Here is a 20199-nt window from a genome sequence, read left to right on the forward strand (position 1 = left end):
CAAATAAAATAAAATCTTCAGCCTGGCTGATAAGTCCAACCACTTATCACTTGCTATTCCTGAGAGCACAGAGGTTCTTGCTAGCTCTCCAAACACCTCACCACCACTACCCATTATACACACTTTTCCTGCTTTTTGTCTTTGCTCAATTCGTCACCTCTTCCTGGAACTCCTTGTTATTTGTCCCAAATAGAATTAGGAGATAGTATCATACTGTCATGGTAGAGGGGACTCCAGGTACATCGGCCTTCCTACAGTCCTTCAAATCTAATCTTTTTCTTACCTCAGGGCCTTTGTACTTGCTGTTCTCTCTGTCTGGAACATTCTTCACCTATCCAGCTCCTTCTCTTCATGGTTCTCCTCTTAGAGTAAGTTCTTTGCTTTTCTCTCTTTAGGCATCCTGTTCTGTCTTCCTTCAGAGCATTTATCATGTTCTATAATTATTCGTTTAGGTATTTTGTTTGTTTGTTTAACCCTCCCCCCCCCACACACAGTAGATTGTAAACTTGCAGACAGTGCTCATGTCTGCTTGTTTCCCACTACTCACATTTCAGTGCCTAACACAGTGCCAGGCCACAGTAAGCATGAATATTTGCTGAATGCACAAGTGACCGAACGGGTTATAATGCATGGAACTCATTGACTATCATCAGCAAAATCCCCTATATTCTCAATCTCTTCTCTGCTTCAACTTAGACCTAGCTCTTCCCAAAGGCCATTTCTCCCAAAGGCTGTCTTCTCTCTTTTGTTCACTGCATAGATTGGTGCCTGGCAGAGTAGGTGTTCTATATGTATTTAATTACTACAGTATCTACTTGCTGTCTTTTTCCCTTTAATCTAGTGAATGGTCAGGAAGATAGCCCAACAGAGTGAAAAGCAGTCCTTGTTCAGGCAGACTGAGATGGAATCTGCTACTGACTAGCTGGTGATCTTGACCAAGTTTTCTTTAACTTCCTGCACCTTAAGCTTCTTCCTTTGTATGTAGCAGAGTGGGCAGAGATACCGTTAGGTTGGCCTAAGGAGTTAATCTACTCTGCCCCCTAGAGGATCTTTATTTCTGGGCTAGTGACCGAATATCGAAATGTTTGTGAGCTACACTGACATCCTGGAGAGAGGCGGGCTCTAGCGTAGCCTTGCCAGAGTTGGCTCCAGCATAGACAGTGGGGCTAACTCTGGCATGAACAGATGAAAAGTTCAGTGGTCTAGGAGAGAGTAGCACAGACTTTGACAAAGGTCAGCAATTCTGAAGCAGAAGAGTGACAGTGGTCATTCTAGTTACTTCTGAGAATTGCCAGGGGGACCTCATTGGGAAACTAGATTTGCTGCTACTTAAGCATGTGGCAGGTTGACAAGAGCTTTGAAATTTGGAATATTGCTAAATGTGTTAATCATACTTAGGTGAGGTCAGGGATGTTTCTGAGCCACATACAAAATGGAAATAATAATAAATACCCACCTTTTAGGGTTGTTGTGAGGATCAAATGAGAAAATGGATTCATGTAAAGTGCAAATATGGTGCCTGGTACATAATAGATACTTAATAAATGGCAACTGCTATTATTGTTCTTGAAAACAAGGCAAACTTTCTGCTTTTTTTTCTTATTCCACGTGACAAATTTATTCTTTAATAATAAAGAGAGAATCAGAAAAAATGGATTAAAACAAGAACATGCTCAAACTGCATTCTTTGTAGACAGTCCTTTGCTTTCTGGTTTAATTATAAAATGCAGACATTCTGTTAATAAATTAAACGTGTATAAATATATTTAAAATCCATTAATAGGTAGGTGACAATGTCATTATTAAGTGATCACCAGTTGTCAGGGTGGGAGCTAGAAAGTGATTGAGAAGGGGCACACAAAACCTTTTTGGGTGATGGAAATGTTCTATCAATTCTAATTCTATCAAATGTTCCTATTTAATCAAGAAATCAAATCTTGATTGTGGTCATGGTTACACGTGTATATATATTTGTCAAAATTCATTGAATTATACACTTAAGTGGGTGTTTTATTATATGTAAATTATACCTAAATTAAGCTAGGTTTTAAAAAATTCCAATGTTTTCATAGATGTTATTTTTAATAATTATTTTATTTAAATTAATTTAAGGAATAATTGAATTTAAAATTATTTATTTTCACTATTAATTAAGTTATTATCTGCTCACAGAATTCCTGAATATTTAACAATTGACTTTTGCAAGCCCATGTGAATTGACTCCAGCCTCACACTTTAGAATCCACATAATAACTGTGTTTGTGCATATGTGTATCCATACATATGGTTCCTAGTTGTTGTCCTATGTCCTTGTTCTACTGAAAGAACCTACAAGAATGACACCCTAATAGCAATGAGCATACCTAGCATCTACATCTTGACTTCCAAATATCATTCTTCACTAAGAAGGAATGAAAACTTCTTGGAGAAACGGCTAATTCCATGACTGGGGCAGTAAAAAATCTTAGTGGTTCCTTACTAAAGAAAGAAAGTGCTCAAAGAATGATAATGTACCAAACTGAATAATGGCCCTCATAGATAACAGGTTTTAATCTCTGTTATCATATATGGAAAAAGAATCTTTGCAGATGTGATTAAGTTAAGGATCTTGAGGTGGGGACATTATTCTGGAGTATCCTCTTTCTGTTAAGAAAGAGGCGGAGAGAGATTACATGAGAGAAGATGACAAGCAGGAGGCAGAGACTGGAGTGATTCAACCACAGGCCAAGGAATATCAGCAGCTACCGGAAGTTGGAAGAGGTAAGGAACAGATTCTTCCCTAAAGCCTTTAGCATGCCCTTCCCCCATTGCATAAACTTGCCACTCTTGTCAAAAATCATTTGCCCACATATGCGACTATTTTTTTTTCTGGACTCTATTATATTCCATTGGCCTATACCTGTCTTTATGCTAGTACCATACTGTTTTGATTATTGTAGTTTTGGATTAAGTTTGAAATCAGTAAATGTGAGACCTATAGCTTTGTTCTTTTTGTGGACAAAAAAAGAGGTGCTGTAAAAAATCTAACTGAAAGTAACTTCACAGGGTGATCTGATCATAAATTCCTAACTGGACAGTTCATGATAGGTAGTCAAACACCGGGCATATAAGTTTTAGTAAAATGTTTATCTTTGTCTTATGCAACCCCTGTTCATTGTTTTTGTACAATGCCTCTTTTTCAGACCCCTCCAAAACAAAAGTGTGACTGCACTCAAGAAAACATGTAATCTTGTTAATTATCCTGTAATTCAATCCCTGCCTTGCTTCTCCCACCTTCGGACAACCTTCTTTACTTCTGTCTTTAATTCCAAATGTATAAAAGAAATGGCAAAATGTCATTCATGGGAGCATTTGATATCTTGCTTCTTGTCAATGTGGTCAGTTTGGACTCTAATAAATGCTTATAAAAATTCTCTACAGGTTTGAATGTTCTTACACAGAAAATTTTCGACATTGTTCTGACTATTTGAGGTCTCTTGAGATTCTATTTGAATTTTAGAATAGATTTTTCTATAAAACTAAAAAGTGTTAAAACTATTTTTCTATAGAAAGAAATAGTACACATTCTTAAAATTCAAGGTTCTCCTTAAAATGGTCATAACTGGCCACAGACATAAAATTAAGGACCTTTTTGAGACATCTCTTAATGGTAATGGACCCTTGTACAGAGCAAGTTGAGAAGCCCCAGACTCAGCATTTTATATCTCCTTTCCCTGTTTCCAGCCATGATGATCTCACATTGAACACAAAAAAAAAATTTTGTAGAACACAGACATCAGAGAGAGGTGGACTATGATAGAGGCAGACAAAACCCAAAAGAGAGCAGGATCAGTAACCTTCCTGGTCTACTTTCCCCAAGGCTATAACATCAGAGAACAGAGCTTCTCTTTTATTGGTTCATTTGTTTCAAAGGCCTTTTCAGAGCCAGGGGAAGTTCAGTGGTTCTTGATAGGTTTGCTTTATCTTATTCATGAAGAAAAAATTTAACAAATACTACATAGTCACAATATCTTTTATGGCCCAGTATCACTTAGCAGTATAAAATGATGTTCTATTCATTTGCACAAACAGTGCGTTTGAAATCAAATCACTCAATATGACCCTTCTCTTTCTAAGACAAAAAAATAAATAAATGATGTATATTTTAAAAATGTGTGTACATAGATTCTGGCCCTGCACTTACTAAGGCTCTTAATCTCTTTGTGTCTCAGGTCTTTAAAATGGGATAAAAACAGAAACTACGTCATGGGGTTGCCTGAAAATTAAATTCACTAGTATATGCAAAATGTTTAGAATAATGTTATATAAATATTGGCCATTATTATCACCTTATCAGGTGTCGTGAGGATTAAAGTAAATGAGATAACCTTTGTGAAGCTCTTGGTACAGTGTCCGGCACATAGAAAGTGCTACATAAATATTGGTTATCATTATAAACAGATATTTCTGTGATTTCATATGAAGTTCACTCCTTTATTAAGTACATCTTACCTTTCTTCACAACTTGGACACATGTGGAACATAATAAGCATTAATTTCTTTATAGTTATTCTTCAGGCAAGCAACTCATTTTTGAGTCCTTTATGGCTGCATTGTCCAACATGGTGGTGGCCTAGAGCCACATATGGCTATTGAGTACTCAAAATATGCATTAATAATTTTATACTTATCATATGTTGAAATATTTCGAATATATTGAATTAAATAGATATATTATTAACATTAATTTTTCCTGCTTTTTAAATTTTTAATGGGACTACTAGAAAATTTAAAGTTACATGTGTGGCTTACATTTTATTTCTATCAGATGATGTTGTTTTATAGGGTTAATTTGTGACTATTTCCTCAAGTCATGACCACAGTTTCAAGGTGGACTTTTCATAATTTGGCTTAATCCATAAATAATACTTCTAAATGTTTACAAACATGTATTGATCATTTACTTCTACATTGCAATTATATTTTAACTATATTATATGTTAATATCTTTTTCATATTATTCTGGATTCAAGGCATTTTTATAGATTTAACTCATTCCAGTTGATTACAGTCATGATTTCAATATTTAGCTTGTCATGGCTTGACTGTTCTTGGGTGCGCAAACTATTCTCAAACTGCCTTGTTTACTTCCTTCAACACTATACGTGATATCTGCAAAGAACTGCTTCTTCCTACCAGTAGCAAGATATACCAGAGTTTCTCTGCCTGGAGATTTGGCACTGGCTGCCCTCCTAGAAGCTCTGGTTTCTTTTAGTGGATAATGTGAAGAATATAGGCTCTGTGGCTGCATCTGTATCATTCTCAGTGACGACTGAGTATCAGCTGGCCAAAAACAAAGCAAACCTTAATCATCTCACTGGCTGAGTGAAAGCCTTTCAGATTTATAAGTTCCATTTAACCCTAATCTCATTATTTTTATCTAATGCAAATCATAATTCTAAATAAAAATTAAAATTCTACATAAAAATCTTCATCATTTTATAGTGTGAATCCTCTTATTCTGCTCTGTTTTTCTATGGTACTTAAATTTTCCAACATACCATCTCTCAATTTTCATTTATTTTCTTATCTAAATTGTCAGCTTTTTAATTTTTAATAGGTGATATATCCATACCATACACATTCTTAACATGATGAGAAAGAGAAAAGCAGTCCCTGACCAATCCAGAGCTGTCCGGGCACTCACACCAGGGCCTTAGCACAGCTAGGAGCTAGCCTGGTACTCATAGCTCGGCCATGGTGATCTCTCATTGAACGCATCAGAGAGAGGCCGACCATGATAGAGGCAGACAAAACAAGATCACTCCATAATTATGTCTGAGTAAACAAAACCAAAAATATTGTCTAAACTGAAAAGATGACTGAGCATATGCCCCTTTCCTGGATATTAAGAGTGACTACTGCTTCTTTACCGAGTACAGCTTTAACTCTGCTTTGTTCCTCATACCTTCTGGATAAAAATTATTAAGATACCCAATCACAGAATTAGTCCTGCCTCCTGAAAACATCTAATCCAGAGCAAAACTCCCTTTCCTTAAACCCTTCCCCAAATCATCTAGCCCAAGCCCAAACTCTATAATAAATCCTTTATGACATCTTGTGACTAGGATGCCCCACTGAGCCTATGGTTTACTGTCTCCCTCATTGCAACGAGCCGATAAATCTCACTTTGATTGACTACAGGTGTGTTTCTTCTGGTCTTTGACAGACATCAACACATGCTACATATGGCTACACCAAATCATATGTTTAAATTATAATGCAGCCCAAAGCTTTATAAACATTCATATTCAAATTTCAATGTATGTTTCCATTAAATTTACCCTTGTCTATTAATTTCTTTTGGCTAGAAGACCTGACCTTGCAAGACTTCTGAATCTAACTCTCTTAGGTTTACTCAATATATTCATAGCTAATGGATTCAAGATAATAGTAGCAATATCAAATTCACCAAAATCAGTCTTATCTAAGGACATTATAAAGAAATATTTAGGAGCAGGTACATAAGGACTCCATAGGATAAATTTTTAGACACTTGAACTAATACATAGAATCATCTGACAATTCAATTCAAATATATTACTTTTAAATTGAAGCATTGAAACATTGAAACATTATGTAAAATTATCGAACCAAATGGCTGCCTATAGACTAGACTAGCTCACTATTCCAGTCTTAAAACACAAATTGAGATGTCCTCACATATCTTAAATTTGTTAATTTTACTATTTTGGGGTAAAATCTTTCATTTATTGTCATCTCCTCTTTTGAATTTTCACATCCATGGACACCGGCTAAGAAATATCATCCAAAAAACCCCACTTTGGCTTTTTCCTGTCGATAGGGGGAAAATCGGCTCCTTTGCTCATCTTTTTGTCATAAACAGCTTTGCCATAATTTAATTTAAAAAAACACAACAGGAAAAAAAAATCCTAAGCAAGCAAGGAAATATAATTAATTTATATGTTACAATTTATGATTTGACTTTGCTCTGAATAATAATTAGTCAAAATAATTGAATTATTATATTGTCGATTTCATCTTTTGGAATCAAGTTATAGAGAAAGCACAGAAGGCTGAAGGTAAATGTTTTCCATCTTAATCATGTGAAAATAAAAACATAGATGATAGAAGTTGGGAGATGAAAGTGGAGAAGAATGCTGACATCTGCATTTTACAAAATGAAGAATCTAGAGATTTTTCTACTGTCAAGTAGACATAAATATTGATTAGAATTACTAAATTAAGAAGAAAAGATCTAAAATAGTGCCATAATTATACTGAGAGAAGGAGATGGTGTGTGTTTAAGTAAGCTCTTTCCACTTTCTTTTTCTTTTCTTTTCTTTTTTTTTTTTAATAGTAGAAAAGTTTTATTAGAAGGGAAAGTACACTTCCAGAAGTGGAAGCGGGCCTGAGCAAGAGAAGCGTGCCTCAAAAGGCCTCCTTCCACTTTCTTTATTGCTCACTCTCCTTCAGTCACACGGCTTATTGGCTATCTCTCAAACTCACTAGGCACACTTCTGCCTTGGAGTCTTTGCTGGTATTAGTTCCTTTGCTTAAGAGCTTCTTCTCCCAGCAACCACATGGCTAAATTCCCTCTCCTTTGACAAGTCTTTAAACAAATGTCCCTTCACAATGAGATCTACCTTGACCATCCTATTTAAGGTTAAAATACCCTCACTGGCGTTAGCAAAACTTTGCCCTGTTATATATTTTTTATTCTATTTTACATATCACCTTCTAACATTATTTACTTTGCTCATTTATCATGTTTATTGCTGCTTTCTGCCTTCCCTACTATAAGCACCCCAAAGATCTTTGGTCAGTTTGCTCACTGACCTATCCCAAGTGCCTGTAACAGTGCCTGGCATATAGTAGCTGTCAATAAATATTAACTGAATGAATGAACTTGATAATTTCCAAAGGCTTTAAATACTTACAGGTATTTGGTATTCACTACCAATCCCAAATTTCCAAAAGATATTTTTAAATCAAGAATTTTAAAAATCTAAATTACACATTATAAATTATATCTAACAATATACTCTCAACTGTAGACAAGAGTTTTTAAAAGACCATATGTTATCCTCTTTCTATTCCAGGAGATAAACTGCACGGGAAGTTAAATTTTAACTGGGTTCTCAAAATCTTAATGCTTTCGTATTGAGAATTCAAAGATAAAATTGCCTTCGGGTAACCACTGGGTCAGCCTGCTTACCCTAGCTCTGCTGACTGTATTTTGAGAAACACATTGCATTTAGATATTAACAAAATTAATTAAATCAATCTGTTCAGCTTTGGTTTTTGCCCTCAAATTTCCCAAGTAACTGCAGACTCAAAAACACGCCCCCCGTCCCACATATAAACATATAAACCCATGTGCAAAAATTACAGCAACAATTTATCTTTTAAAACAATAGTTTATTTTTGCTCATGAAAGTATGGGAAACTAAGTTATTTCCATGAGTTGGGCAGGTCTTATTTAGCAATCAGAAACTTCACCACACAGAATCAAATAATTCTTAATCTTTATCCTAAAATAACTTAAAAACTGGACAGGAAGACAACTTTTGTTTAGTTTTGTAATACATTTGGTTCACGAATATATCATTTTAAAATTAATATGTTGCTGAATCATGAATTTTCTTAAATAATTATCTCAAAGTAAGTTAAACTGTGTGTCAATTGTCCAATTGGAAAACACAATCTAAATTTATTTTCCCAAATTATAAATATAATCAAGTCTTACATTTAAAAATGAACTTCATAATAATATTTAGAAATATGCAAACCTAAAATAAAATGTTTTACTAAAATCTGCTTTAACATATATGCAAAGTTGACAAATTTATTACCTAAATGGCTCACAAAGGTACAGGTTACATTGAAAGGGGTTTAAAAAATCAAAAAAATGTGTTAAATGTTCATCTCTAGCATGAATTAAAATAATTTATGATTATTTTATTCTATTGCTTTGCTCAGTACATGGCTCATAGTTAATAATCTATCTTGACATATTTGTATTGTCTTAAATGAAACGTAAGAGTTCTTTATTTTCAGTATCTAAATATAGAGCTGTTGTCAACTTTTAATTTAAATTCTTAGATATGGTACAGTTTTATTTGCTCTCCTCTTTATTGGTGTTCCTTTTTAAAAAGTGAAGTAGGAAACTATTAAATTCTATTGGTAAATCTGACACCATAGAAGCACAAAATCTTAGAGCTGCAAAAGTTAAAAAATAATTTAGTCCATCACTCTCTCCTTCCATTTTTATAAGTGAAAAAAAGCTCTGGTAAGAGATGTTATAGAATGTCTGGCTCCCACCCTTGGTTTCTTTGTACCACATCCATCTCCCACAAGTTAAAAAAAGAAAAGTTTCCATATCAATAACGCAGGACTTATTAAGTAGATTGACTTGAATCCAAACTCATAAAGAATAAAAATATTTGAAGCAACTTTCAGCAATAACACACGTAATAAACTAGAAATTGAAACAGAACACCATATTTAGTGAGAAAACTAGGCACACAGCTTTGGGAGCAGAGGCCTACAGTCCTTGGATGCCCTGACCTGATCTCTCTTCCTTTTGTTTCTTTGTTTATCTTTCAACAGTATATTTTACAATTTCCTGTAGAGTATTGAGAATAGTTGGAAAAATGTTCTCAGAATTTATTTTCTCTTGGTGCATTGCTAGATACTGGGGAAGAAATAGCCTCGCTGTGAAGATATCAGGCAGTCTTGAGGATCCATCTGAGGCCTTTCCCAGGCTTATAGGGAGATGCTATATGCTGCAGCATTCCAACATGCCACCAGATAATGCAGCAGGAACTCCATACCTCCCCAGGAAAACATCTCTTGGTCTGGGCCAAATGGCTCTCTTTATTTCCTGGCCAAAAATCTCCACCCACCACTGCTTATGTTCTACTGGTATGTAGGACTTGACTGTGATGGAGAAGGGAGGTAGGACCGGGAGGGAATGGTTTAGTGTGTGCAGACTTAGGCCATAGGAAATCCTTTGTGAAAGTTGATTCTTCAGCATTGTGACTCCCAGCATTGTGACTCCAGGATGCCATTGTGCCTCGTTAGTTCATAAGTCTCATAAGAACTTTCAAGTCATAGGTAGAAGTGAGTTTAGGTACTTGGGCTCTGGAGTCAGAATTGCTGGCTTTAAATTCTATTTCTTATTTACTGTCTCACCTTGGCTTTAACTTCATGTCTCAGTTTCTTCATCTGACAATTGAGGACAATTGAGCTTACTTCATAGGGTTGTTGTTGGCTTAAATTCGATAATCGCCATAAACTTCTGTGAAATAACAGAAAATATATATATATTTGTCTCCACCCCTGGATTTTTGGCACAGAGTTCCTAAAACCCTTGTAATTTCTCAAGTGGTAAGAGCAGTAGGAGCATCTTCTTTTCTAATAGATAGTCTTTGACCCTGATTCCTGACAGAGCTCCTAAACCCCTTGGAATTTCCTGGGTGATAGGAGTGTTTTTTGTTCCAAGGAGGTTTCTCTTGGTGGGCTCCTGAATAGCTTCAGCATGGGGTTGGTGACCAGAAAGGCCAAGCCATAATTAGATGCTTGGAACTTTCAGCACCCCTCCCCACCAATCCTTTGGGAAGGGGAGAGGGACTGGAGATTGAGTTAACGATCTATCATGTCTACTGGATGAAGCCACCACAAAAATCCCCAAAGTATGAAGTTTGGAGAGCTTCCAGGTTAGTGAATACATTTACATGTCTAAGGGTTGTATACCCAAACCCTGTGGACTTTGCCCTATGTGTCGCTTCATCTGGCCATTCATTCATATTCTTTATTATAACCTATTTAATAAACCTTTATAGCAAACCCATAAGCATAAGTAAGTGTTTTCTGAGTTCTGTGAGCCATTCCAGCAAATTAGTGAACCTAAGGAGTGGGTCATGGGAACCCAGATTTATAGCTGGTTGGTCAGAAGTACTGGTAACAACCTGGGACTCATGATTGGCATCTGAAGGGGGCGGGCAGTCTTGTGGGGCTGAGCCCTTGTGGGATCTGACACTACAGTGTCAGAATTGAGATAAATTGTAGGATATCCAGCTGGCGTGGGATAATTGCTTGATTTGTGGAAAAACTGCACATCTGGTGTCAGAAGTGAAGTGAAATGTGGTAGTAGTGTGAGAGTAAAGGAAAAGACACAGGAAAATTGTAGGTTTTCCTTTACAACCTCTAAAAAAGTTCATGGCTCATAGTAAGTGCTTCATAAATGTTAGTAATAATTACTGGTCTTCATTTTCTCCGTGGGCGTCCAAGGAGGCTAATGACCACTAACAAATATACAGCCTTCAGGTAATTTCGATCTGACCCACAGATGGCGTTAAGAGTACCAATAAGAGGGGCAGATTCTACACTTCTTCCACTTTTTTTTTTTTTTGCCTAAAATGCTCCCCTGTTCACCTCTAACTCCAGTTTTGCAAAGTAAACATATCTTTCAGATCACAGCTCAAGTGTGACTTCCTTAAGAAAATTTTCACTGACTTCCCAGTCTAAGTCAAATCCCTTTTCTCACCTTTCTGCACAGAACTGATCAGAAGTGTAATTGTATATTTTTTTACATAGTCATTCCCTTTATACCTGCCTCCCCACTAAATTGCAGGTCCCATGAGGGCAAGACCTACTGCTTTTTGCTCACCTTTATAGCCCCAGACTCAGCATAGTGCCTGGGATATAATAGGCATTCAAAAAAAAATTTTTTTTTTAAAGAATGAGTCTCTTGTGTAATCATCCATAATATAAGTTCTTTTTGTTAGACTTTAATTTTTTAAAAATTAATTTTGCTGTTGAAAAATACTTTTTACACTTACTACAATAGATATTTAATGGGTGTTGGCAGCATAAAATTGAAATTTGTATTCTCTGATAAAATCCAAGTACACTGACCTTCTGATTTGCTGGCAGAGGTGACCTTAAAATTAATGAGTCCCAAACAGAAGATATATTTGAAACAAGCTACATTGCCCAAAAGTTTCCTACTGTGGTATTTCTGCATAACCTGATTAAAAACTTAGTGCACTTATCCAATTCCTTCTGATCTATAGATTTTTCTTTTCCAGTAACTATAATCATATTATTCTATGAAGGGCCAGTGATCCTTGTAATTCAGTTAATCTACTTATTATAAATCATCATTCAACTATTGCTAATAGTTATCAAATTCTGTAGCTGGCTTCAAAATACTGATCTCTATATAGTTCAATTACCTTGTATAGTCTGCAAGTTTTGGTAACTGCTCTTATGGTGAAATAACCTTGTGTCCATTTTCTATTTCACTTAGATATAAGAGTTTTATTTGTTCAACTGACTGTATCCACTTAAATAGACTCTGTTTACTCTGATGGCCTAGTGTTTCTGGCAAATATCCAATAAAGCTCAGCTTCAAACATTCCCCAGCTTTTCACAGCTAAGCTGCTAGCTTTTTATTTTACTTCTCAGCAGATAAGAGCATCTCATCAAAGAGAATATTTATTAGTAAGTTGGCATCTGTTTTGTTCTGAATGGCTCCCAAGTGAGCCAAGAAAATTAAGGATAGAAGAAATTCCAATTCTTCCTAGACCACTCACAAGAGATAATTGAATGGATCTCTCCTAACATGAGGCTGTTAATAAGAGGGGAAACAACTATTGGGCACCAGTACACAAAAGAATAAGCAATGGCATCAATAGCCTCATTCTCCCTAATTGCTTATCCTCCCAATGGTGTTCGCCCTCAGGATGGAAGGGGACTAATAGTGCTCCTAGTGGCCCCTCTTAAACAACAGATTCTTCCTAGGCTAACATCTTAAGTAGTGTATTCAGAAGGAAAAAGCCACCAAATTATCTGTGGTCTCAAGATGCCATCTGAATGAGCAGGATGTACCCAGCAGGAGGCCCAACCCCAGAGCACTCAGTCTTCTTAGAGGGTTTCGAATGCTCTGCCACTGAACTATCACTTTCTCACATAAACAGACTAACACTTGTTCTCCTGTTCTCTTCTCTCTGGGCATGACCAGCACAAGCAGAACTTTTAGAACTCCTTTGCGAAGGCTTAGACTCCTGTGAATTTGATTATCGTGAGTCAACACTGAGCCTGATCCTCGCTGGCCACACTGACAGAGCTCAGACTTTGGGCTGGGAGGCCCTGAGTTTATGAAAGTTTGAAAAGATGTCTGTGTGTGAACAAAATCTGGAAGGTGGCATGCAAAAATAAAAATAGCTGCAATGTTTGCTGGAAGAATTGTATGTTACTTATTAAAAATTTTTTTCTTCAATGTTGTTACATTGACTTTTCAGCAACTTTTTTTTTTTCTTTTTTTTTTTAGGAGAAAGGTTCTCGACCTTCATCTTGATGTCCATATGACAAAAGTCAGATCAGTTGAGGGTTTAGTGCTGGCTGCATACAGGCCAAAACTTCTACCTTGGCAAGAATTAATCCTCTAGAGAATTCCTTGGTTAGCAACATTTAATTTTTCTAGGTTCTGGTGGTATAGCAAAGCATAAGATAAACAAAGTCCTTGCTCTCTTAGAGCTTACATTCTAGAACTGCATTGCCCAGTACAGTAGCCACTGGCTACATGTGGTTATTTAAATTTAAATTAATTAAAATGAAATGAAAATTAAAATTCATTTACTTGGTTGCACCAACCACATTTCAAGTGCATAAGAGTCATATGGTAACTAGTGTTTACAGTACTGTATTGCTCAGATATAAAAACTTTTTCATTACAGAAAGTTCTATTGGTCAGCACTCTTTTAGAGAGAGGAGTTTGACAATAAACAAGTAAACAAAAATGGACAAGAGCAGAAATTACTCTAAAGAAAATAAAAGATAGTGATGTCAAATAGATAGATGGTCTTTGGGAAAGCATCTCTGAAGAACTGACATTTGAGCTGAAAAAGTAATAAAAAGAAGGAGCCAAAGAATGTTCCAGGAAGATGGAGAGGCAAGTGAAAATGTCATGAAGTGGGAATGAGCTTGGGGTATTTGAGAAACAGAAAGGTCACTTTGGCTAGAACTTTGTGAGAAGGGAGGAGAGTGTTCCAAGGTGAATTTGGAGAGTTAGGTTGGGGCAAAATCTGAAGGGCTTCCAAGGTCATGATGAGGAGCTTGGATTTAGCCTCTGCCTACCTTCAGAGGGTGGCCAATCTTGAGGTCTACAGAGAAGCCTAGAAATTTTATTAGGTTTTTGAGGCTATGCATTGCATATTCAGGCATCTGAGACCCTGAAGCACAGCAGAGTTCCAGAGTCTGACAATGGTTCTAGAATTGAGCAGAAGATGGTGTCAGAAAAGTTGGTCTTGCCAAAGACATATAGGAGGAGTTGAGAGACGAGCTAGCAGCATTCACAATCCCACTATTGGATCAGGGAATAGACTCTTCAGACAAGCTGGTGCTTTCATAGGGCTGCAGAGAGCTCCTCCTTGCCTACCTCCTAAAAGGATAGTAGACCTAAGGATATTTCCACTTAGTTGGTTCCACCCTAAGAACAAACCTTTTGATATTAAAGGGACACGGCGTGGTTCAGGTGAGCATAGGAGGAGCTGGGAGTGGGGAAAGGGTCACATCCTCTCATCCTGGAGTGTTTGAAAGCAGAGCTATCTTCCACGCTTATCTAAGACCCATTCATTCCAACATTCATTCCCTCAACAGATCTTGGTTGTCTACTTATGCTATGAATTTTTTTAGGTGTTAGGGACATAGCAGTATATAAGACTAAGTTTTTGCTCTTTTGTAGCTTACAAAGCAGGTAATAAATGGATATAGAATATGTGAAAAATTAAAAAGAAAGGGAATAGAGAGTGACAGAAATATTTGCTTTACATATATTTTGGGGGAAAGGCTCTACATAAATGACAATTAAACAGAGATTGGAATGAAGTGATGGCGTAGGCAAGTAAATCCTTGGGGGAAGAACATTCCAGGCAGAAATAACAGCAGATATCTTGAAGTGAGAGTCTGCTTGGTGGGCTCATGGAATAGCAGGAGGCCATTATGCTGGAGTTCATTGGATGACAATGAGAAGGGCGACAGATGCAGTCTGGCACGTGAGGCTGGAGGTTGGGTACAGATAACAGGGTATTACAGGACATCATAAGGATATGAGTTTTATTCTAAATGTCATTGTGAAGAGGAATTTTCATTCAAAAGGCTAATCAGCTCTCTGTTCTGCTTCTGTAAATATGCTTGCTGCACTCGAGGTTGACTAAAGACTCACCCTCCCTTTTGTTTGATCTGTCTGAGCTACAAATGTAAATGTTTGTACCCCCTAGCAACTCCTGCATTTTGTAACACTTTGTAACTGCCAGTAACCCATAGCAACACCTGCCGCTTTGTAGCAGCCTGAGTTTAAATTACCCAATCAGGCCATGCCAAAAAGGGTCTATATAAGGAACGTTGCAACTGAGCTCGATCTTCAGAGCGCTAGCTCCCCTGGGACCACTGGCGTAACAAATCTGAGTTCTCCAACTCTCCGAGTGCTACTTGGTTTCTCACTAGTCTGATTTGGGATCTTTTCTGCAACAATGGGACCTTATTGGAAAGTTGAGAGGCAGGAGTTACGTGACCTGATCCACATTCTCAAAGAATCACTCTGGTTGCTTGTAGAGAACGAATTATAGGGGCCAAAGTAGATACAAGCCTTGTTAGAAGGCCTTTGCAAGAGCTCAGGGTACAAATGACAGACAAAGATAGTAGTCAGATTCCAAATGCATTTTGTTGATGGGATTGGATGTGGATTATAAGAGAAAGAGAAGAGTAAAGGATGACTCCAAAGTTTTTGGTCTGAACAACTGAGTGAATATAATGTCATTTACAGAGACAGGAAACCCTAGGAGAATTGTAGTGCAGAGGGGGATGATCTAGAAATTATTTTAGACATGTTATGTTTGAGATGACTGTTAAACGATCAAGTAGAAATTTTGAGTAGACAGTTGAAAATACATGTCTGGAGTTTAGGGGGAAAAAGCCAGACCTGGAAGCATAAATACAGAAATGTTCAGTATATAAATTATATGTTTGTATGTATGTATGTATGTATGTATGTATGTATGTATGTATGTATATTATGGAACAATTTTAAGTATATACAAAAGTAGAGGAAATAATATAATGAATATTCACATATCCATTATTTAGATTAATCAATTATTAATATTTTGTTAGTCTTGTCCCAACCACCCCCACTCCCCCCCGGGTTTGAGTATTTTAAAACAAATTGTGGGTAATACTATCATTTGTAATAGATTATTTTTAAAGTTCTGGGGCCAGTGTATATAAATAGAGAAGAGGTGGGAAGACTGACTCCTGACACTCTGCCTTTTGAGGTTAGGAACAGGAGCAACCAGCTAAGGAAGGGGACTGAGAAGGAGCAGCAAGTGAGATAGGAGAAAAAGTGTGATGAGTGTGGGGTCTTAGAAGCCAAGTGAAAAATGAGTTTCAAGAAGGAGGGAATGATCAATTGTGCCAAATGCTGTCGAGAAGCTAAGAAAGATGAGGACTGAAAAATATCCCTTGGCTTTAACAACGTAGTGATCACTAGTGACCTTAATGAGGGCAGTTTAGTGGAATTAAGGTAAGAACTTGATTAAAATGGGTTCAAGAGAAAATGAGAGGAGAGGCAAGAGAGACTTCCAGTACATACAACTTTACAAGGGATCTTTTTCCTGTAAAGAGGAGCTGGGAAATAGGGTAATAACTAGAGGAAGGTATAAAGTTCAAGGGAGGTACATTTTTAACAGGAGAAATTACAGTGGTTTTTGTATGCCCATGGAAATAATAAAGTAGAGAGGGAAATTTTGATGATATAGAAGTGAGAAGGAATAAATTAATGAGCTAAGTCCTGGAATAAGTTAGAGGAAGTTGGATCTTGGGTTTTAGATCATTCATTTCAGTAGTTACAGGAAATTCTGAAGACTCAGGTCTTGCCTCTTGTAGGTCAAGTCCTAGGGCAGAGGCATACCCCCTTCCTTATGGGCACTAGTTCCAAGGAATGAACATCTTTGCCCAGAGAATGTCAGGGGCTTATCACTGAGATAGATGGGATCTTCTCTTACTAAGTGGAGTCATTTATTTGGAAGTGTCTTAGTCACTTGGATGTATCATCTATCCAGTGACTCTCACTGCAAGTAGTTCCTGTGCCCAGCCCCAGCTAAATAGTCATAAGTCCAGGGCTAGGCATGTGATCTAAGCCAGTTCAAGCATATCTTTTTTAGGAATATTAACCCTTGCCTGAAGTTTTAAAACCAAATTTCAGTACAGCTCTGAAAAAAGTGTTCAGTTATGTAGGATAATAAATCCCTTTGTTGTTTAAGCTAGTTTGAGTTAGATTTTCTATTACTTGCAACCAAAAGCATCCTAACTGAACTACAAAGAAAGGCACAGTTTTCTACTGGGTGATGCATATATTAAACATGTTTATCATATACCAATTCTGTGTCAGGCATGTGCTATGCACTAGGGATACAGTAGTAAACAAAGAAGATTGAGTTCTCACAGTCTAAAAGCAACCCCTCCAGGCACCTTTTCCTTGAAGGGCATTGGGACTTTTGTTCTTTGCTGTGAGTCCCAGTGAGTCAACCCTTTCTTCTCTCTTCTCAGAGCTGCCACCTCCTGCCTTCACCATGTGGGACATTCTTTAACCAATTTCATCTCAAAGAATGTTTATATTCCCAGCTCTCTTTGTCTTTGTCACTATGTCAGTTGGGAAGTAGTCAGGGAAAGAGAAACTACTCTAGATATTTTAAGCAAGACGGAATTTATTTCAGGGAAATAGCTATTTTACCTAACCATTAGAAGAACTAGAGGATTGAAGGTTAGGGAAAGTCATTCTTTGCTCTCATACTTGCCACTAGTTTTCAAAGAGTCACAAGTTTTAAGAATTGAAATGATTACTGCTGCATGTGGCACCAAGGTGGGTGATTCATGGGGAAATACTGAATAAAATTTGTCCTTACTGGCTTTAACTAGTGTCTGGCTCTATTTGAAGCCACTGCAAAACCTTTAGCCTTTCTCCTGCTGCCCAAGGAGCAATAATTTATGGCTTCTGCTTCTCATTTGCTTTCCAAATCTCATTTGAATGGCTTTCATTGGCTGGCACTAACCTGAATTCCACTGGTAAGGGATTTTGAAAAAGGCAGATCCCAAATGGCCAGTCCCTGTGATATCAAAGAGCTCAGAAGAGAGTAAATGGTATGAATTTCCAGACAATCTGACACAGCCATCAACCAAAGGAAGAACCAACCACATTTTTTTTAAGGGTTTGTCTGCTAATCACAGCATAGATGCTCTCTGAAGACAGTGGGGATTTGCCTGAAGCTGGTTCCTAGAGATATCCTAGAGAGAAAATTCAGCCTCACAAAAAAGCGGATCAGACTTACCTAAAAGAAAGGAAGGTGAGAACGGCAGCTTCACTCAGGCACAATTCATGAAAAGTATACTCCTCCCTCACGATGGAGTCAGTTATAGAGGTCACCAGACTGCCTGCCTGCTTCCCATGCACCCTACAAAGAATGCTGCCTGATGATTTGATATGTACCTCCTGCTCATATATAGCTCAAGATTAAGGAATAGGCTTATTGGAAAAATACATATGCAGAGGAAGTTCAGGATAGTTCTCTACACAGGAATATGACTGGGTAACCAGGTATCCGAAAAGAAAAAAGAAAAAAAAAGCAAAATAAGCAAACAAAACAGTTCTTTATAAAGGAATGAGACTTGTCATCTTTAGCAATGAAGGTCTTCAAAGTTGTGAGGGAAGAAGTATTTGAACTTAGGGAAATAGAGCCAGCCAGACACTAGTAAAGGCAGTAAGGATGGATTTTACTCAGTACTATTGCAATCTGGGAGTGAAGCTTCAGTAAAACTGAGCTCAACTACAAATACAGCAAAGACAGCTGGGGATTTATAGGCAAAAATCAGCATGAGGAGATCAGTAGAAGGAAAATGACTAAAAGGAGACATTGAGGTAGGGGGATTCTTGACAAGTTTGTCTAATGGGATTCTTGCTAAAAGCAGGCCAAGTACTTAGACATCAAGGGAGGAGAATAAGAGGAACTCGATCAGATATTAATGGTGATTAGATATCAAAGATAGCGGGTAATTCTTGCTAAACTTACTTAGGATTCTTGCTAGAACTGGGCTAAGCAGGCTGAGGACAGAGCCAAAGGGTGAGGAATAGTCAAAAAGAGGGCTCAGAGAAGCTCGTCTAAAATTTGGTCAAGGAGAGAGTCTTTGTCAGAATAATACACCTAGCCACACTGCCTATTGAATGTGAAGGCAAAACAGGAAACAATTGAGAACTCAAAATGTTTAACACCACATACTCTATGTGAAAAAGTTACTCATAGATATAGTTCAGCAAAACAAAAATGGTATCTATCAAGGAGGACCATATGTGTAATAGAAGTATAAAACCAGACAAAGTGAAAAAATCTTGGGAAAAAAACATAATAAAAGATCCATAAGATCCTGATACACAGAAGGCTCCCTTCTGAGTTACAAAGTTTTGTTTTTATTTTTTATCCTTTTAGGCAAGGCAACCCTTGGTTGACCTCACAGATTGCAAGGACCTTGTTAGCTTACAATCCTTTATTTTTTAATTTCTTATGCCTACAGCACCTGGTCTTCCTAGTTAGTCTCCCATCCAAGTACTAACCAGGCCTGACCCTGCTTAGTTTCCGAGATCAGATGGGATCAGGCTTGTTCAGTGTAGCATGGCCGTAGTGAGTTACACAGTTTTAATGACATAAGAATATATTTTCATCACTGAAGATCTAATTATATTACCTGGTTCTATAGTTTGTATTTATAAAATTATTGTATGGCAAATGTTGGGTTTGGGTTTTTAATTTTTCGTCAATGTATATACAAATTTTGTATGTAGTCACCAATATAATGTTATAAATATTTACAATTAACAAATTTAGAGGTGGAGAGAAGTGGAAAGAAGAGAAAATGTGTTAATTTATCTTTACTGTTGAGAGATGGTTTAAAATTAGTAAACTGATAATTATGCTGATTGAGGAAATCATGATAAACATCAGGAAAGCTAAAGAACAGAAATTAACAGAATTGCTTCTAGGAAGTGAGACTTAGTAAGAAATGGAGAGGAAGAGAAACTATCTTTTCTTGTATGCCTTTCTTAAAGTTTAAAAATTGTATGTGTCTATATATTGTAAAAATTTT

The 20199-nt window shown here is 37.0% G+C and overlaps 1 pseudogene; it reads right to left on the reverse strand.

Moving 5' to 3' along the window:
- Positions 1–19620: 19620 nt before the first annotated feature.
- LOC111730653 lies at positions 19621–19739 on the reverse strand (annotated as a pseudogene).
- Between the last annotated feature and the right edge of the window lie 460 nt (positions 19740–20199).

The sequence above is a fragment of the Pteropus vampyrus genome, unplaced genomic scaffold (assembly GCF_000151845.1).
Source record: "Pteropus vampyrus isolate Shadow unplaced genomic scaffold, Pvam_2.0 Scaffold326, whole genome shotgun sequence".
In the NCBI taxonomy this organism is placed as follows: Eukaryota; Metazoa; Chordata; class Mammalia; order Chiroptera; family Pteropodidae; genus Pteropus; species Pteropus vampyrus.